The sequence below is a fragment of the Dermacentor silvarum genome, chromosome 10 (genome assembly GCF_013339745.2).
Source record: "Dermacentor silvarum isolate Dsil-2018 chromosome 10, BIME_Dsil_1.4, whole genome shotgun sequence".
In the NCBI taxonomy this organism is placed as follows: domain Eukaryota; kingdom Metazoa; phylum Arthropoda; class Arachnida; order Ixodida; family Ixodidae; genus Dermacentor; species Dermacentor silvarum.
In genome coordinates this window covers 24,559,194-24,576,452 of record NC_051163.1, presented here as the reverse complement: position 1 = coordinate 24,576,452, position 17,259 = coordinate 24,559,194, and the positions used below count along the sequence as shown (strand labels likewise).

At 44.9% G+C, this 17,259-nt stretch overlaps 1 protein-coding gene and 1 non-coding gene across 2 annotated transcripts in view; both read right to left on the bottom strand.

Moving 5' to 3' along the window:
- LOC119431423 (uncharacterized) overlaps positions 1 to 17,259 on the bottom strand; it is a 142,179-nt gene that overhangs the window by 13,410 nt on the left and 111,510 nt on the right. The gene's annotated exons all lie outside the window — the stretch shown is intronic.
- Trnaa-agc (transfer RNA alanine (anticodon AGC)) lies at positions 12,798 to 12,870 on the bottom strand. The gene has a single exon. It is a non-coding gene; the product is annotated as a tRNA-Ala (tRNA).

The window sequence follows — 17,259 nt, the reverse complement described above, 5'->3', positions numbered from 1 at the left end:
CCATTGACAAGCGTTGATGTACGGCCTTGTTTGTGGGGGCATTTAAAAAATGAGAGAGAGAGCTAAAAACATGTAAGCACAAAGTTTACAAATCCGTAATTCTGCACCGAAAACAGAAATCGCAGTTCTGAAACTGCATTCGTTAGGGTATCTAAAACAAACAAATTTGATACACAAATTTACACCTTACATGAAATTGCTAAGATGTTTACGAGGGTATTGCAAAAGTCCTACTTACAAATGAGTGGTATATTTCAGAGCTGGCTATAATACGTCATTTTGTCCGCTTTACATGCATTATTTTGTTCAGATTATACACTTGTGATACCTTCTTTCATCGCTGAGTTACAGAGTTGTAAACTTTATGCTTGAGTTTTTTTAAACTTTGCATTTTTCAAGATCTTTTTCTCAAACATTCAGACGGCCTAAATAAGAAATATGCTGCTTAACAATCAGCACATTTTGACGTTTTTTTTTATATGCAAGAAACCTAATCAATGTCGGTGCTTTGTTTATTGATAAACTTGATTTCTCCGTTCGCATGTACTCGATCGTATTATATAGAAGCTGGGGATAGTGCAGCAAACCAATTACTAGGCAAACGTTTAATACAATAGTTATTTATAACCCAAATAACATTTCATTTTTTGTACGAATGTACTGACCACGGCCACAAAAAAAAAATAAAAAGAAGTGATCAAGTTGTTCCAATTTTCCGTGATGTGGAATGGTTTCGGCTTTCTGGCGTTAATGTCCGGGACGTTTTAATGTGTTTAGCTTTCTTTAGGAATCAACCGCGATCGCCTGTGAGTGTCTAGCGGTTTTCGTAGGCCGATCTTGAAGATAGTGCGCTCTCGCACAACGAAAAAAAAACAAACAACAAAAACACGCAAGGTACCGTACGGTGGTACCGTGTTAGGGTGGTATCGTACCCCTGGGGTGTGGTAGTGCCGGTGGTAAGGGGAGCGTTCTCGGCATTCTTCCCTCCTGACGGCTTAGTGTTTTGAGAGGCTGTCGTTCAGACGCTGCGCCTATGGTCGCAGACGCTGCACGGGGTTCCGAACTGCTCCTTGAAGCAGTGCCGCTCGAAGTACTTGTTGGCCCACCGCGTACGGGTAAGGCACTGTGGTAAGGGGAGCGCCACGCATAACACGAAGTGCAACATAGTGCCACAAGTACCCACCTCCCAAAGTATGCTAAACGCATTGTTTTGAATTGCAACCGGGATTGGTTCTGCATAATTCTTATTCTTGAAAGCCAGTACAGAAACGTGTAGGTCATAAACATTTGCAGAGGTTTCAGCAATATACTTCGCGCGTTTTCGTGTCGCAAGTAAGCCACATTTATCGTTACATAAACGTATAAGGGCATGCATGAAAGGATTACCTGACGTTAAACTTGCGAGCTGTATCCCAAAGGACTTGAATCATGGACGTGGCGAACAGGTAGGTCCGCACAGTTGCATTCGGATAAAAGTCTGCATGTGGAAGGTGCTGTTGCCGCCCATACAGGAAAGGGTGCAGGGACAAAAAAAAACAAAAACAAAAACAACAACAAGAGAAGCATTGTATTACTTCACACGCCTACTTCATCCGAAGCGATGAACTGTGACCATTTGTTAAATAGTAAACAGCTCTTGGGCATTTGTCACGCTCTTTGAAGTTGAAGGCATAACTATGCTTGTGATCGATTCTAAGGGCTGTAGATGGAAACACGATTCCCACTTTTCTTTTCACCTATAATAATAAATAATACATAACCAAATGGAAACATTGCCGTAACCAAATGTATCTTCTGAAACATTTCTTAAGATACATTTTTGTTGAAAGAGGGAACTATAGACCGCTGTGGCCACGGTCGCCATGACAGGATTTGAATCGAAATAGTGCTGTTGGACAGGTCAGGTTACAACTTACAATATTTCCTGCTTTCCATTCTCGCAATTAAACGATAATCGTAGTGAAATGACATAAGGATCAAGCAGCACTGCTTGACTTCGCAAAAGTCAATTATGACGAGAGCAGCTCATGCACCACCTGAATAAAGCGTCGCAGAGTAATTGTAGCTGCCGATTGCCTCAACAAGTCAGGAACGAGAACCGGGAGTATGGATCGGTCACTGTCTACAGCCAATCATCGCGCGCGTGACACCAGTCGGATGTGAGGATCATGGATGGATTACCAAAGCACACCTGGTACAATATGAGTGAGTGAGTTCATTCTTGAAAACTCAACAAACAACTTGGGCACAATGACACAATGGACCACGGTGGCTGTACATTTCTCTGGCTCTCGATCGGAGATTATAGTTATCCTCAATTACAGTCAAACACTGCATAAATCAGCAAAATATATGAAATTAACTTCAGACATTGTCGATACGTACGTACTACGTGTAAACGCTTCTTTTTAAATCAAATTTTGAAAAATTTGTTAGTTATGGAAATGAGAGGCAGTAACACGGCAACACTCTTGTTGGTGCGTGTGAAAAGCTTGTTCGACCAGCTTTTCTTCTAGAGTCCGTATACTAACTCTATGCCAGCGGCCAAAACGCACCGCATGCGATAGCGACAGAAAAAACAGCGCGGCACACACTGGAAGCACAAATGCGCCCAAATATTGCGCGATTTGACGTAACCTTATACGTCACAAGTTGTATCTGTGTTACTTTATGTAGTTATTCCGTGTTAAGGTATCGCAAATCAAAAAGAACTACACCGCGAAACGCGCGGAGTGGGGCTTTGATATGACCGCACTACTTGCGCATAGCTTTCGCAGCGTGCCTGTACTAAGTATAAAACACAGCATAATGACAATGACTCACGTGCATTCCCGTGATGCGCAGAACTGGACCATTATTGTTCGTCATTGTTGGTTAGGTTTCGGTGCAACCGAGGCGAGTACTACCATTACGTCGAGAGCAAAAAAAAAAAAAAAATGTTGCGTCATTCAGCGCCTCCTGTCTTACTTTTACGAGTGAAGCGGCTGCATCAACACCGCCGCTACTTTTACGAAAGCATCTGTTCTAACGTCAAGTTTTCCTCCGATTGGAGGTTCAATTCGAGTCCTCATTTGGGCCTGGCTGAGCGACGTCACCGCAAAGTGGCCAATGAGAAACCTGGTGCAACGGCCGGCATTCAGTTGGATGGAACAACACTGGCTTCGACAAAGTTTGCGTATACGAAACGGACAGGCGAAGAGCGCGAGTGGAGTTTGCTTGTTTGCTCCCGTCAGTCGATGTTGACAAAACGCTTCTTTCTGCAGGCCGCGCAAGCGAACTATGCCGCGTCGTTGCCATAATCAAAGCATGAGCATTTTCGATTTTTTTTTTTTACGTTTTGAGTGTTCGGCGCATGATTCGTTGTCTTCGTGGATACATGATGGCGGACATAACCATCGCGCAGCAGCGCTGCTGGGAGTGAAGGCGCAGGTTCAAATCTCGCAACCACCGTAAATATCTCTTCCGTCAAGAGAAAGAGATGAACTTTAATGCGCGAAAAAAAAAAAAAAGGAAAGGTCCGCCATGAGTGACGAGTCTCTGGCCTGCTGCTCCACGCTGTGCGGTTTATGGGAAGGACAAAGGCAGGGTGACATAATCTAAGAAGGGCCGCATGGCGAAGACGATGATGACAGCTGCACGTTCTACTGTTCTTGTGCAACTCGCACGTGCGTGCTTGACGGCATATCTACCTTGGCGTAGAGGCGGTGAGGCTTCTGGAGCGTAGCCAGGAAAACGTCTGTAAGATGCATGAGTTCCACAGCTTCTTCCATGCAGGAAGTTAACGTGTGGTCAGTGGGGCCAACATTGTCTTATACAATTTGATGACGTTGTTGTTGTTCATGATGATGATGGTAATCTGGGCATCTCTTATGATAAGGGGTGTTTGAATATGCCACCAAGCTTGCTGTTCAAAGAAAACTTTATTTGTGAATAAAGAAACCCTAAAAGAAAAACACTGGGTGCCATCTATCACTTCATCTAGCGCGTGGCCTCCGAAATGCATAAAACAAGCTAAATAACAAGCATACACACATAAGACCTGCAAAATCCGCGACGTATCCGAAGAATGCTCACGCATTAAAAGAAAAGGGGTGCAGTTCTTCATTTGCTGAAGCACCACAACAGATTGTGTTTGATCCGTTTGGATACAAACATCACCTTTGTGTCGCTGGCGGGGCTTGGGAGAACCAGCTAGCCAAATTACGTTGTTGTTGCGTTCGACATTGCAGCTCGAGCAGCAAGCCGTGAATTTGAACGCGTTTTTTTCTCAACAGAGACTTTGTCGTTTGCGCGGCACTATACCCTTAACACCTATTCCCACCCCAAGTCTCTCCTACCCAAATGCCACGCACGTTGTTCTGCCGAGATTCGACTCTGCAGCCGTAGTCAAAGTGACGCCGTGTCGAACAGGCTCCACTGTACCGATGAGGTCCAGGCCTAGTTCGCCGTGCGGCTAATTACGCTCTCCACATAGAGACGCGAAGTACAGCTGCACGTAATCACGGTTTCACCGGTGGTGGGTTCACCATATACACCACAACGTGTTCGAACCCGCCACCTCCCAGCTTCGAAGGAACAAGCGTTCATCGCATGTTGTCACGAAGCTGGTGATCACTTTTCAGTTTGCGGATATATATGTGTCTCTCAGTGCGTCCTTGTAGTGTTGCACATTCCCACCGGCACATGCCTGTTTACCCCAGTTGGTGTCAAAGACGTTCATTGAATGGCGGCACACACCTACTGGGACATAACCAGTGACCCTAGCTGGCATGTATGTATGTATGTATGTATGTATGTATGTATGTATGTATGTATGTATGTATGTATGTATGTATGTATGTATGTATGTATGTATGTATGTATGTATGTATGTATGTATGTATGTATGTATGTATGTATGTATGTATGTATGTATGTATGTATGTATGTATGTATGTATGTATGTATGTATGTATGTATGTATGTATGTATGTATGTATGTATGTATGTATGTATGTATGTATGTATGTATGTATGTATGTATGTATGTATGTATGTATGTATGTATGTATGTATGTATGTATGTATGTATGTATGTATGTATGTATGTATGTATGTATGCATGCATGTATGCATGCATGCATGCATGCATGCATGCATGCATGCATGCATGCATGCATGCATGCATGTATGTATGTATGTATGTATGTATGTATGTATGTATGTATGTATGTATGTATGTATGTATGTATGTATGTATGTATCAGGCGCGTAGCCAGGGGGGGGGGGGGCTTATGGGGCTTCAGCCCCGCCCGAAATTTTTTCGTGCTGGCATGCACCGCCGACCAAAACTACCACCGCCGACAGCAATCATGCTGGATTTTGTCTACAATGTCCTTTTCACGCTCGAAAAGACATTTCGGCACGAACATTTCGAACTCGGGCTGGATTTCATGACAACGCCCTTGCACCTGGAGTCACGTAACGCAAGGAGCCCCATCCGAGCACAACCTTTCAACGGCTTTTCGATAGCAAGCGGGCGCGTTGCGGCATCTCGCAGCGGCCGCGGAATAAACGGAGCGCATGGATTTCAATTACGAAAGTTTATGGGTATAAAGTTCTCATAAACGGTTGACGCGAAAGGTGCGCTGACATTTCCAAAGGCATGCTTTAAAATATTTTCAATTCTAGAACTTTATGGGGTTAATGTTCTTATAAACTTGGGCCAACATGCGCGCACTGGAACGCTCGTGTCCAAGCCGTTCCATAAATGGAAGCGCACGCTCGCAATCTCCCACACACACGAAAATACTAAATATCACCGTGACTGTCAGCTAGCAGCTGATAATTTTCTCCAAACATTTTCAGGAAGCGTGCCCAATGTGATTGATCAGCTGGACCAGGGCTGGCAAAGTAAGATGTGAGAAAACAGAAGAAAGTGAACGGCCTATTATTGAGATTTTTTTTTTTTTTTTGCGGGCGACAAGGTCTGACGCGCCGTGGCCACATGCAGGGACAGGGGCCCTATAGATTTAAGCAATGCCCCTGCTGAAAATACAGGCATTTTCAGAGTGCTTCTTCGCATGCGAGCTGATTGTGGAGATGCATATCTGTAGAACCATTTGTAAAGTTGCACCAGTATTGCCTCGTATTTAAGCCTAGACGCACAAAACCGAATTATAGAAATTTGTGGTGACATTATCAAAGAAAGCTTAGATTCAAAAGCAGGCTGCTTCTCCATACTTCCTGACTAAACGACGGACATCGCTGGAATCGAACAGCCTGCTGTTTTTGCAAGGTACCTAAACAAGTATGCCAACGACATCAAGGGAGTGTTTCAGGTTTTAGCACCGGAATAGATGCCCATCTCTCACTGCGACAGCAGGTTCTATGTAAATGTGTAAATACTGCTGCAGCTTCTAGTCACCCTTCCAGTGACCACTGCCAGCAAAGAGAGAATATTTTGTTAACAATAGTTTACTAAAAAACTACTTGCGCTCTACAATGTCTGTGGAACGCATGGTTAGGCTGGCGCTTCTATACACCGACAGAGACGTCGGCATCAGCGTGTCCAAAGTCATGGACCGCTTCGCTCAACTTTCCCGCCGTGAGAAGTTTGTCCTTTAGATAGCGAAACAGCAAAAATCAATGCAAGTAAAAAGCACTGTTCCTTCAGGTCCATAACTTCTTAATTATGAAAACGTATGACCGTTCATTAGTTTTAAAACCGCAGAAATTTTCGCCATTTATTCTAGCAGTTAACATGATGATCACAATTATCACGCGAATAGAAAAATTACGAGGATACCAATAACCAATTTTGACCGACCTTGCTCATTGAAAGCCCGGCCCACGCGCCGTTCGCCAAAAACACACTCGGATATTGGGTAGTTCAACTTACCGCATCATCTGTGGCCTTCGTTTGGCCTTTTCTTTCCTTTTGAGCTACCTGCTTTTATTTCTTTTTTGAAACGAAGGAATACCCACCTTTATTTTGGGTGCAGAATAATTGTTGGCGTTGTGCAGGCAGTTAAATTAAACATTTTCGAAATGATTTATGCATTATTCCTTTATTATTCTACCCACATGGCACTGTCGCGACCGCTGCATGGCCCAAGTAAATATCACGATTTCTGCGATCATAGTTGTGTTCTTGCATAGATCATCTGTCTTTCTGTGCGCAAAGTTTACTATCTGTGACTGAGTAACATGTTTATTTGCCTTATTTGACGCATTATATACACTGACTTTCGCTTAAATACGTAGCTTTATTGGAGACTCATACGTATTCTTAAATATCTTATTGCGAGGTTTTGTGTATACAAGCAGTGAACTTTGTTTCCAGCGACTCTTTTTTTTTTTGCCCTTTAGCGAGTTTTATCTTCGCATTTGTATATTCTATTCTATCTTCGCATTTCTAATATATATTTTGCAGAACTCCCACTTTTTATTTGTACTCACTGCTGCGAGTATTATCTCGGTGTAATTACAATACACGACGAATTACAGCTGCTCCTGCGCAATCGACTGCAACGAGGGATAGCATCATTGAGGTTTCTTCCTGGCCGTTGCATATGTAGAAAAATGTAAACAAGGTTCTTGAATGACAAAGATTCATCAAAATATTTGTCCTCAACTTATTCATTTTATGGCCTTTACGTTTTTCATATAAGCTGCATGCAGTGATTTGCTGGTTTCGAACTGATATTGGCCCTTTTCGCGGCGATCCCGTGGGCGCTGCCATATTTGATCACGTGATGACGCGTCCATTGCATGCCTCAACTGCCTCCATTGCCTCCTTGTTTACAATGGAAGTGTATGACGCCGGCGCGGCTTAGAAAACTTCTTTTTTCGGAGAAATCGTAGACGGTGACTAGGTGGACGACACGAAGCTTTGATCACCTGCAGCTTCAAAGAACATGCAAAAGCGCTTTCGGAGCTGATTAAGCTATGTCCAAACGGCGCAAGCAGTGTATATGGTGCTTCTAAAAGCGGGGCTAAATATGCATTTCAAGCTTTGCGATTATGAATTCAGTCAGGATTAGTGTGTTTTGCTCTTTGTTCTTTATTCGGCAAATATTTTGAAGCAGTGGCTTGTCAGTTTCTGACTCAGTGAAGTTCCTCGGTGCGGCCACTATCTGATTATTTTCTGCCTAATCGCTCGCGGGTGTGCTCAGTTCTGAATCCGATAGATTTGTTCTTGCTGCGCACAAGGCTTGCAACGTAGCTGTTTTGTACATTGTAATACCTTGTAGCAAATATATATTACAGCTAGTAACTTGCTTACTCTTGTGGACCGTCACGAAACATTCAGCTTCGACCATTGCTGCGCCATAGGTGTAGTCCGTCATTTATTGTGTGTATACAGTGCGCATATATTCAAGTGTGCGTCCATTCACTTATTCTTGATACGTCGGCGATAGAGAGGGCGTAAGTTTTCCTGCCTTTTGGACAGATGTGTATAGATAACGTGCGCGAAACTTACTATGACAGGAAGCGGCGCTACTCCCTTTGTCATTGTTTAACGAGTGGTACTCACTCTTGCCGACGTTATGGGGATGAAGCCCTGTCTTTGAAGGTTAGCGATAGAAGGCTGGCGGATGAGTAAATTTTTGTATTCTCGAGGAAAGCCGTACATCACGAAGTGCCGGTAACACGTTCGGACAATTGCAGCAGCGGTCCGCGAACTTCGCCACCCAGATTCATTCTATTCCTTAACATGCCAGTCACTATTTTTGCAGCCAACTACTGCACGCGTCTTCAATCCACATTATTCAATCTAGCATAATTGGAGCACAGTGTGTTAGCGAGAACTCAGTTGCATTTCCGACAGCTGATCGCACAGAAGCAAGGTAGAAGCGGTAATGGTTTCGTATTCGTGCGCGGTCGCTGAGGAGAGGTATGGCGCGCCGCCGTGAGCGCCATCTCGTTTCTCTAAAACAAACTGCTCCGCGAAAAGGGTCAATAGTTTTAAAGTGCATGTGTTGTTTTCTTTACTGATTAATTAGGCAAAAAAACGCGGAAGCACTGATAGCAGTTATTTATGTCACAATTTTTGGGGCATACGGATATATTCTTTTATGAAAACATACATATTTTAATGGACAGTGCATAGCGTTCAATAATTCGTTTGCAGCATCTAATATACAATGAAATTGGCAATGCAGTTATTATTCATGCATTTGATCCCACGACAAATTCTATAAGGAGGAGGCCGCGCTGAAACCTCAGCCCCCCCCCCCCCCCCCCCCCCCCCCCGAACAAAATTTCTGGCTACGCCACTGGTATGTATGTATGTATGTATGTATGTATGTATGTATGTATGTATGTATGTATGTATGTATGTATGTATGTATGTATGTATGTATGTATGTATGTATGTATGTATGTATGTATGTATGTATGTATGTATGTGTGTATGTATGTATGTATGTATGTATGTATGTATGTACATTTGCTCCAATGAAGTCACTGGCTCCATTGACTCCGAATGTTTTTTTGGGACCATCAATTGCGGAAACGTGTAGATAGTGGGGCTCGATGGGGGCCCACGTCTGACACAACCACACGCTAAGCAGCACCCAGTGAAACCTGATCGGTCACTTTGGGTATTGAGTGCTATCGCACATTAACCTTCCACAGACCGTGCGTTTACTTTATATATTATTTTCTTTGCATTAAGCAATAACATTCGTACTTTCCTTTTCTTTCATTTTTCTTTTTTCTTCTATGGCACCTAGAATACGCAAGATGCCTAGGAGTTTCGATATTGCTTGCTGAACCCTATGGTGGCATAAGCTGTGCCATCACAGAACTTATCTCTATTCTGGTCACAAGCAGCTGCATTGGAGCATGAAGTGCTGCAGCAGAGAGTGCCACCACCTCCAGCAATAATGCCCTTCGGCCTTTCGCAGTAATAAGTGAAATAAAATAAAACTCACCATGATCCATGGAATGCAGGTGTCCCGAACGTCGCAGTGAAAGTTCCACGAGGGAATGACTCGTGTAGTCTTCGTGTATTAGAAAAAAAAAATGTTACGCAAGAAGGAAACAAAGCTTGTGGTGGCAAGGGTAAAAGGGGGATTGTGAAAAGAGAGAAACTTTATAGTTCCGGAATTGAGTGAGTGAGTGAGTGAGTGAGTGAGTGAGTGAGTGAGTGAGTGAGTGAGTGAGTGAGTGAGTGAGTGAGCGAGTGAGCGTACGTGTGTGTATGTGTATGTTTCCCTTCTCCCTCCGTGAAATTAGGGTCACATTGTTATCATTCTTATTAAGGGAATGAATCAATTGACTTTGACACTACACTCGTATCAACCAGACTAGTACACATTACAGAACAAAGTAACCGATTACAACTACAGTTACTTCATTCTAAAATGTTATTGATTGTGGTTACCAATTACTGCGGCCCACGAAAGTAATTGAGGAATTACTCAAAAGTAATCAATTACTTCTACGTTACATTCCACCGATTATTTATAGCATTGAACAGGTACCGTGAACAAGACGAGCTGTCCTGGCACATATAGTGCGTCCTGTACGGCACTTCCTATGGCATACATTGTTTATTTTTGCTAGCAATTGCTTTTCAAGAATTTCATTGGTGATCTTCCCACGCTTTTGCTGTGATGACATCTGCAGCGACAATAAAACTCGCTGGAAACGCCAAGCGAGAGGGATCGCTGGAAACGCCAAGCGTGAACAGATACCAGTGTCGCCGCGTCTTTTCTCGAGAAAGGTATCCGGACCATTTCTCTCGACGTGTCGCGTCCAGCTTTGGCAGCATGGTCAGCCTGGACGTTGCCTTGTGTTCTGCAGTGGGCTGATAACCACTGCAACACAATGCCGTCATGCAGTTCGCAGGCTTTATTGCATATATAGGCGCCTGATGTCCATGACGAGTTGTTCCTGCGTGCGTGGCGACTTTAGGAACAGCAGCGCCGCTCTCGAGTCGGTGAAGATGACCCAAGACTCGACTGTCTAGTCTATGATGTAAATAAAAGCTGCCCGCAGTGCAGCTAGGTCGGTGGCTGTAGCTGAAGTGCGATGACTGAGAGAGGCAGAGATGGTAACATTCGCAGATGGAATCCACACACCAATTACAGATGATGCATACGTAATGGAGCCATCAGTGTAAATATGACGGTGAGCTCTGTAGCTGGTGTTTTTATGCTCTAAAGCAAAATATGTCCACGCTGGACCGGGAGTATCTCTCTTGTTCTTGAACCTGCAGGCACGAAAGTGACAATTGATCACGAAGGAACTTTCCACGGCGGCTCCGTTGGCATAGAAGGGCTTGGATAATGCAGCGAGAGCAAGCTTCGCACCACAGGACCGCTGCCTGAAGCGGATGACCCGGCACTCTGGCAGCAAAGCGCATATGAACTAAAGAAACTCCTGCTGCAGAAGCACTGGAACCGGTAGGCGTCTACTTTCTGCAAGGGTTCCTACACTTGATGTCTTTTTTGGTAGGTCGAGGCACAGCCTCAGGGCTTCTGCTTGTATACCAGTGAGTGCTTTTATGTTGGTTTGGGAAATGCCCTACAAGAATACAAATATCTTTTCACCAAGGACAAAAGTACGAATACTCTGCTAAATTTTGGGTTTCTCAGGAAGATGCAGGAAACTGTGCCAAGCTCTGTACATATATAGAACCGCGTGTCACTGTGTACTTTTGAAAACATATACGTCAACATGTCAGTATAGAGTTAAAATAGCATCCGTTAGTACAGTGCGTAGCGCGTTGGTCATCGAGCGGCCGCGGAAGTAGCACGGAGTCTGACGTTCATCTGTTCTTCACGTGTGCAAACAGACCTCCGACCTTCCGTAGCATTGTTTATCGATGAGCGTAATGGAGTATGCGACAATGTTGTTTACAAAGAGTTGCGGCTATAATTTGTCACAAGCCTGCCCGCGCTACTACATGCATGTTTTGACATGTCAGCGAGGAAAGAGTCCACTGATTAATGTCACAAAACCAATATGACGTTAAGAAAGCTTCTAAAACAATGTTATTACTGTGGCAAGGTGACATTACGCCTAACGCTGAAAAATACTATGTAGTAACGTTGACTAGTCTAGTCGCCTCAACGACTCGTACCCTCGTTATGCCATCAACGCAGCTTGAATTCAACTGTCAGTCATTACGAGACAAACAGGGAATCCCTCACTAGCTGAATTGTGGGAATCTAATATGTTTCGCTGCTGAATTTATGCGAAAGAATTAGTATTACCAATTAGCTTTGTTGGGCGAGTTGGTACTACTGCTTGCTCCCTGTTCTTCTTCATTACACATGTTTGAAATATAGAAAACAAGCACGCAATTAAGACCCTCCCATGTCCTTCATAGTCTGTGATAATTTCGTGCTTACCTATATGTTTCAAAAAAGAAAAACTATTCTTACCTTAGCATTAGCTGATACAAAAATTAGAGGTATCAATATTTTCTGGCTGGGCAGTATACCGTTTCGACTAGCACCCCCCAGCACCTGATACGTGCTCGCAACGAAAACCCAACGATACAAAACGACACATGCGTGATGTTCGAGGTATACTTAAACGAGGTTACGGATTACTCGTGTTTCAGCTGCCAAGTCCTTCCTGATGGCTCGACGCAAAGTAATTTAAACGTAAAATGTAGTTTGAAGGCATTAAGCATCACTTTGGTCATGCCACTATAGACAATCTCGCGTTAATAAAACTACGCCTACTTTCCATCCGAAAGCGCTAAACCTATTCGATATTATGTGTAATTTACAATCATTTATTGCTTACTGAAATGGTCGTATAAAGAAAAAAAAGTGACAATACATTGAAAAAAGTGGAGGTGCTGGGTATCGATCCCAGTACCTCTCGCATGCTAAGCGAGCGCTCTACCATCTGAGCTACACCCCCAGACGAGGAATGAACACTCGGATATCGTTTTAAGCGTTAAATGAGATCGAAATGGGAGAGAGAAAGCGACGCGCTCTCCTGACCTCGTTACAGAACGACGTGGAAACGATGCAACGTGATCGGCGTGCCGTTGCACAACCTCGGGGAAATCCGGCCTCTGTGGCAGAAGGGCCACTTTGGAGGAGTGGCTCTCATAGAAGCTTACTTACTTTCGAGTGCAAATTTAACCAAGTTGTTGAGACAGCACAGAATTAGTTACATGCTGTCAGCGTGAGCAGGTCAAACCGCACCGAAGGCGTGAAGAAGTGCCACAACATAGCGTGCAAGGCACGACACAAGATAAGCGTAAATCACTCGAGGAACGAAAAAATAAGATCACAAACATGGAAACGACAAAACAAAACACAAACTGATAGGCGCGAAACGTTAAGAGACCGGAGGGCAGTGGTGCGGATTAGAGAGCAAACCGGAGTAGCCGATATTTTTGTTGAGATGAAGAGGGGCAAAATGGAGTTGGGCGGGCCACATATTGCGTAGGCCAGATAACCGGATGTCTGTTAGAGATACAGATGGTACAGCGCTTGCTTAGCATGCGAGAGGTACTGGGATCGATACGGTAGAACCTCCACTGGAGCACTCTTTTTTCTTTTTTTTGCAGTATATAAAAAACAACGAATAAATAAATAAGTTCTCGAGTTTAATGCCCATACACCGGATAGTGACCGAGTTCTGAGGGACGCCTTAGGTTCCGGGATGCGGCCACCGCAGGCAGTGGCGCACCGACGGGGAGGGGGGGGGGGGGGGTCGGATGTTGTAACACCCCCCCCCCCCCCCCCCCCCCCCCCCTCACGCGTCCAGCCCCACCAGTCCAACATGTACCTTCAGCGCTCTGTTCACATTGTCATTAAAATTCAGGAGGTGGCTTGAGGTCGAATTTTCCTGATTAACAAAAACACTCTATCACTGTCTATCACTGTAAAACACTGAAGAAATAAACATCGCCATCATCATTGGGGTCATTATTATAATTATTACGCATTTTATTTGCTGTTGGATTCCTCTGGCTAAAGCAAGGAAATTGCATACTATGCAAAGTGCTTGCTAGGGAGATGTTGAGGCCAAACGTCAGCGCCGTCTTGCCCTCCAGAAACCCGACAACGGCGGTGCACGCCTCGGACGCTAGCGCTAACTTCCCCGGTGAGACGACCAGGTTTCAACGCGAGTTTCTCAACCTGAACGTTAATGATAGACATGTTCGGTTGGGTGATGCCCAACGACGATACGCCCATTCTCATCGTGGGGCAATATTCACTATGGCAGACTCGCCATAATCACAGCTTCGCTGGCTTCGATCTTCACAGTAGCGGAAGGGCTGTGAATTTTTCTTATTTAATTCACACGAAACTGCTCAAAACAAGTAACAACTAATGTTGCAATCCTTTGGACAATCGTCCGCGGGTGGGTATCGCTATCAGGATGTGCTTCAGTGATTCCGACAGACGGGCATTTTTCCTGGCATAAAGAAAAAGGAGTTTTTCCTTATACACCACAGTCTGCAACACTTTCAGCTAAGATGAAGTTACAAGCAAGGAATTGTTTTGTTCCGTGGTCGCGACTAATTGCCGCCTCTGTTCTCGGCCTCAAACAATTTATCACTTCGTCGTAGTTTGGCGGAACGCTGTGTTCTTTTGGGACACCTTATACAGAGAACACTAAAGAAAGGCATAGACATCGCCCAATATAAAATTTGCTTACTTCCATTTAGAAATATTGGGGATATATCTTACGATATGATTCAACTACGTCGCTTGTATAGAGTCTGGCTGTACAGGATTTGTAATAGACATGTTGAAAGCCAGAGATGTACTAGCTTTTTTTTTTCCGGAGGTCTGCAGATGTACCACTTTCTCGCAGTCGATCGTTTGCGTAGATAAACTGATCAGGAAAAAAGAGGCGCACTTCGGCCCCAAGGATGTTATAAAAAGAATTTCAAAAATGTTTTAAACCTCTTTGTTCGGCCCGCCCGTAGTGACTGCGACCACGTCACTGTATGCCGTTAAACCCATTCAGGTTCGTTGAGACTGAGCTCGACTGAATATGGCGTCCGTCACAAGTACCCTACGCTGCGGAGCAAGTTGGTAAATATCGTGAACTCATTTTAACTCGCAAGTTCTTTTGTAAAAAGTACACAAAGCTTACAGTTATTTTTTATTCCACGAACTAGCGCACATTTTATTCGGATTAAAAAAAAAAAGGGTGTGTCACATCGGTGGTTTATCTCTTTTGTCCGTCCTAATTTTTGGAAGAAAGGTGTCTGCTCTGAAAAGAACACTTTCCCTCAGCCCACGTATTAAACGTACAAGCGCGATCAGACGGCAACAAAAGAAATCGAAAGTGTCGAAGAATACGCTCAATTGCCGAAACACAGCACGAGTCGGTGGTCTGCTGTCGGTTGAGCATGCTAAGACAGCATTGATATACTGCCGGTCCTTGAGCAAATAAAGACGCAGTTGTTATAGTGTTGCGCGTCGCTCCAGTTTTATGTTCTTGTGTCCTTCCTGCGTTGCGGCCTTAGCATGTCCACACTCAAATGCGCGTCGTGAGCCGAATTGACGACCTCGGCTCATCGTTGGCGATATAGGTGCAAACAGGGGTAATAAATACATCTCGGACTTGGTAGCTAAAGAGTTCAGGAGACAGTCGTAGTACGCAAAAGAAGGCTTGCGAAGTCCGAGATTAACTGCACTGCTACTGGACTACCTTGGAGTCGGACTTAGCTTTAACCAAGCTTCTACTGATTGAAAAGCCCTTGTCTAAAGGCATGAAACGAAGACATATTGTACGCTATCAGAAATTTTCTTTGAGGCTTCAAAGACCTGCGCAATTTTCTTTTTTCCTTTCTTTTTTTACCCGCCCCGGTAGCCCACTGCCTATGGTGATGTGATCATGACCTCGAGGTCGAAGGTTCGATCCGGGCTGCAGCGGCCGCATTTCAATGGCGGCAATCTGCAGAACCGCTCCTGTAATTAGATTTAGGTGCACGTTAAAGAACCCCAGCGGGTCAGCCTCGAGGTCGAGGGTTCGATCCCGAGGAACACACGCGAGGGCAAAATCCCGCCTGCTCCGCGGGCCAAACAGTCACGTGATAACTTGAATCCGGAGCAGCCGAGTTAGGTCGCATTCCCACAGCCGGAGCCCCGTTTGCGGAATCCGTGTGCTTGCTCTCGACTCCAACGCTTATTAGCAGCTGCGCGTTTGCATACTCGGCGTGCTCTATATTCCATAGCGCCGTGAATCCCGCAACAAAAGCCAAAAAAGTGACGGTTGCCTCGTCACTTGGCGTTTTCTTGTGCACCTCACTCATGTTGAGGTCACGCAGGCTGCGCGGTCTGAGTAAATAGAAATGCGCGCGCAACCACGACTCGCCTTTCCCGCTGCACTACAACAAAAGCACATGCGGTCACTGCCGAAAGAAAAAAAAAAAAATAACACGTGGCTTCAAGCCGACAAGACGCTATCGTAGCCACGCCAATCCGTCCAATGTTGACAGATTTGACGCTCACTACGCTGAATTGAGGTCAGACGACCGCCAAACGAACGGACGGAAATACAGGCGAGCATTTTCAATCCGGACCTCGAGCGGGGGAGGCCGTACTAGGCGAGGGCGGCACATTTTGATGACGCACGCGTCACGTGATAGGCCATCCGCTGCGAAAATTCCTCCTCCACCCGGTCGTGTGAATGCACCTTTATGAACTGTGATCAAAGGACCCCGGTGGCGGCACGGACCGATCAAACGTACTTACTCTGGCACGACCGCGCGGACAGACGGAGTGATGGACGGGCAGTTTTCCTGTTTCTTACGTATTTCTATGCGTAAGATTTCAAGCCTACGTTTATTTTACTTCGAAGGTGAAATCTTTGTTGTCTATGTTGACGGGACTGCGAAAGTGCGCCATTACGTAAAATGGCCGACGCCGCAAAGTCATGCGGAGGAGTCATGTGTGCCTGAAATAAATACCCGAAAGAAAGAACGAAAAAAAAAAAAGAAAGACACTTGGTGCCATCTAGCACTTCTTCTAGCGGGTGGCCTCCGAAATGCATGAAATAAACTAAATAACAAGCATACACACATAAGACCTGCAAAATCCGCGTAGGATCCGAAGAATTATCACGCATTGAAAGAACAGGGTGTAGTCCTTCATTTGGTGAAGCACCACAACAGATTGTGTTTGATCCGTTTGGATACAAACGTCGCCTGTGTGTCGCTGGCGGGGCTTGGGAGAACCAGCTAGCCAAATTACGTTGTTGTTGCGTTTTTTTCTCGACAGAGACTTTGTCGTTTGCGCGGCACTATACCCTTAACACCTATTCCCACCCCAAGTCTCT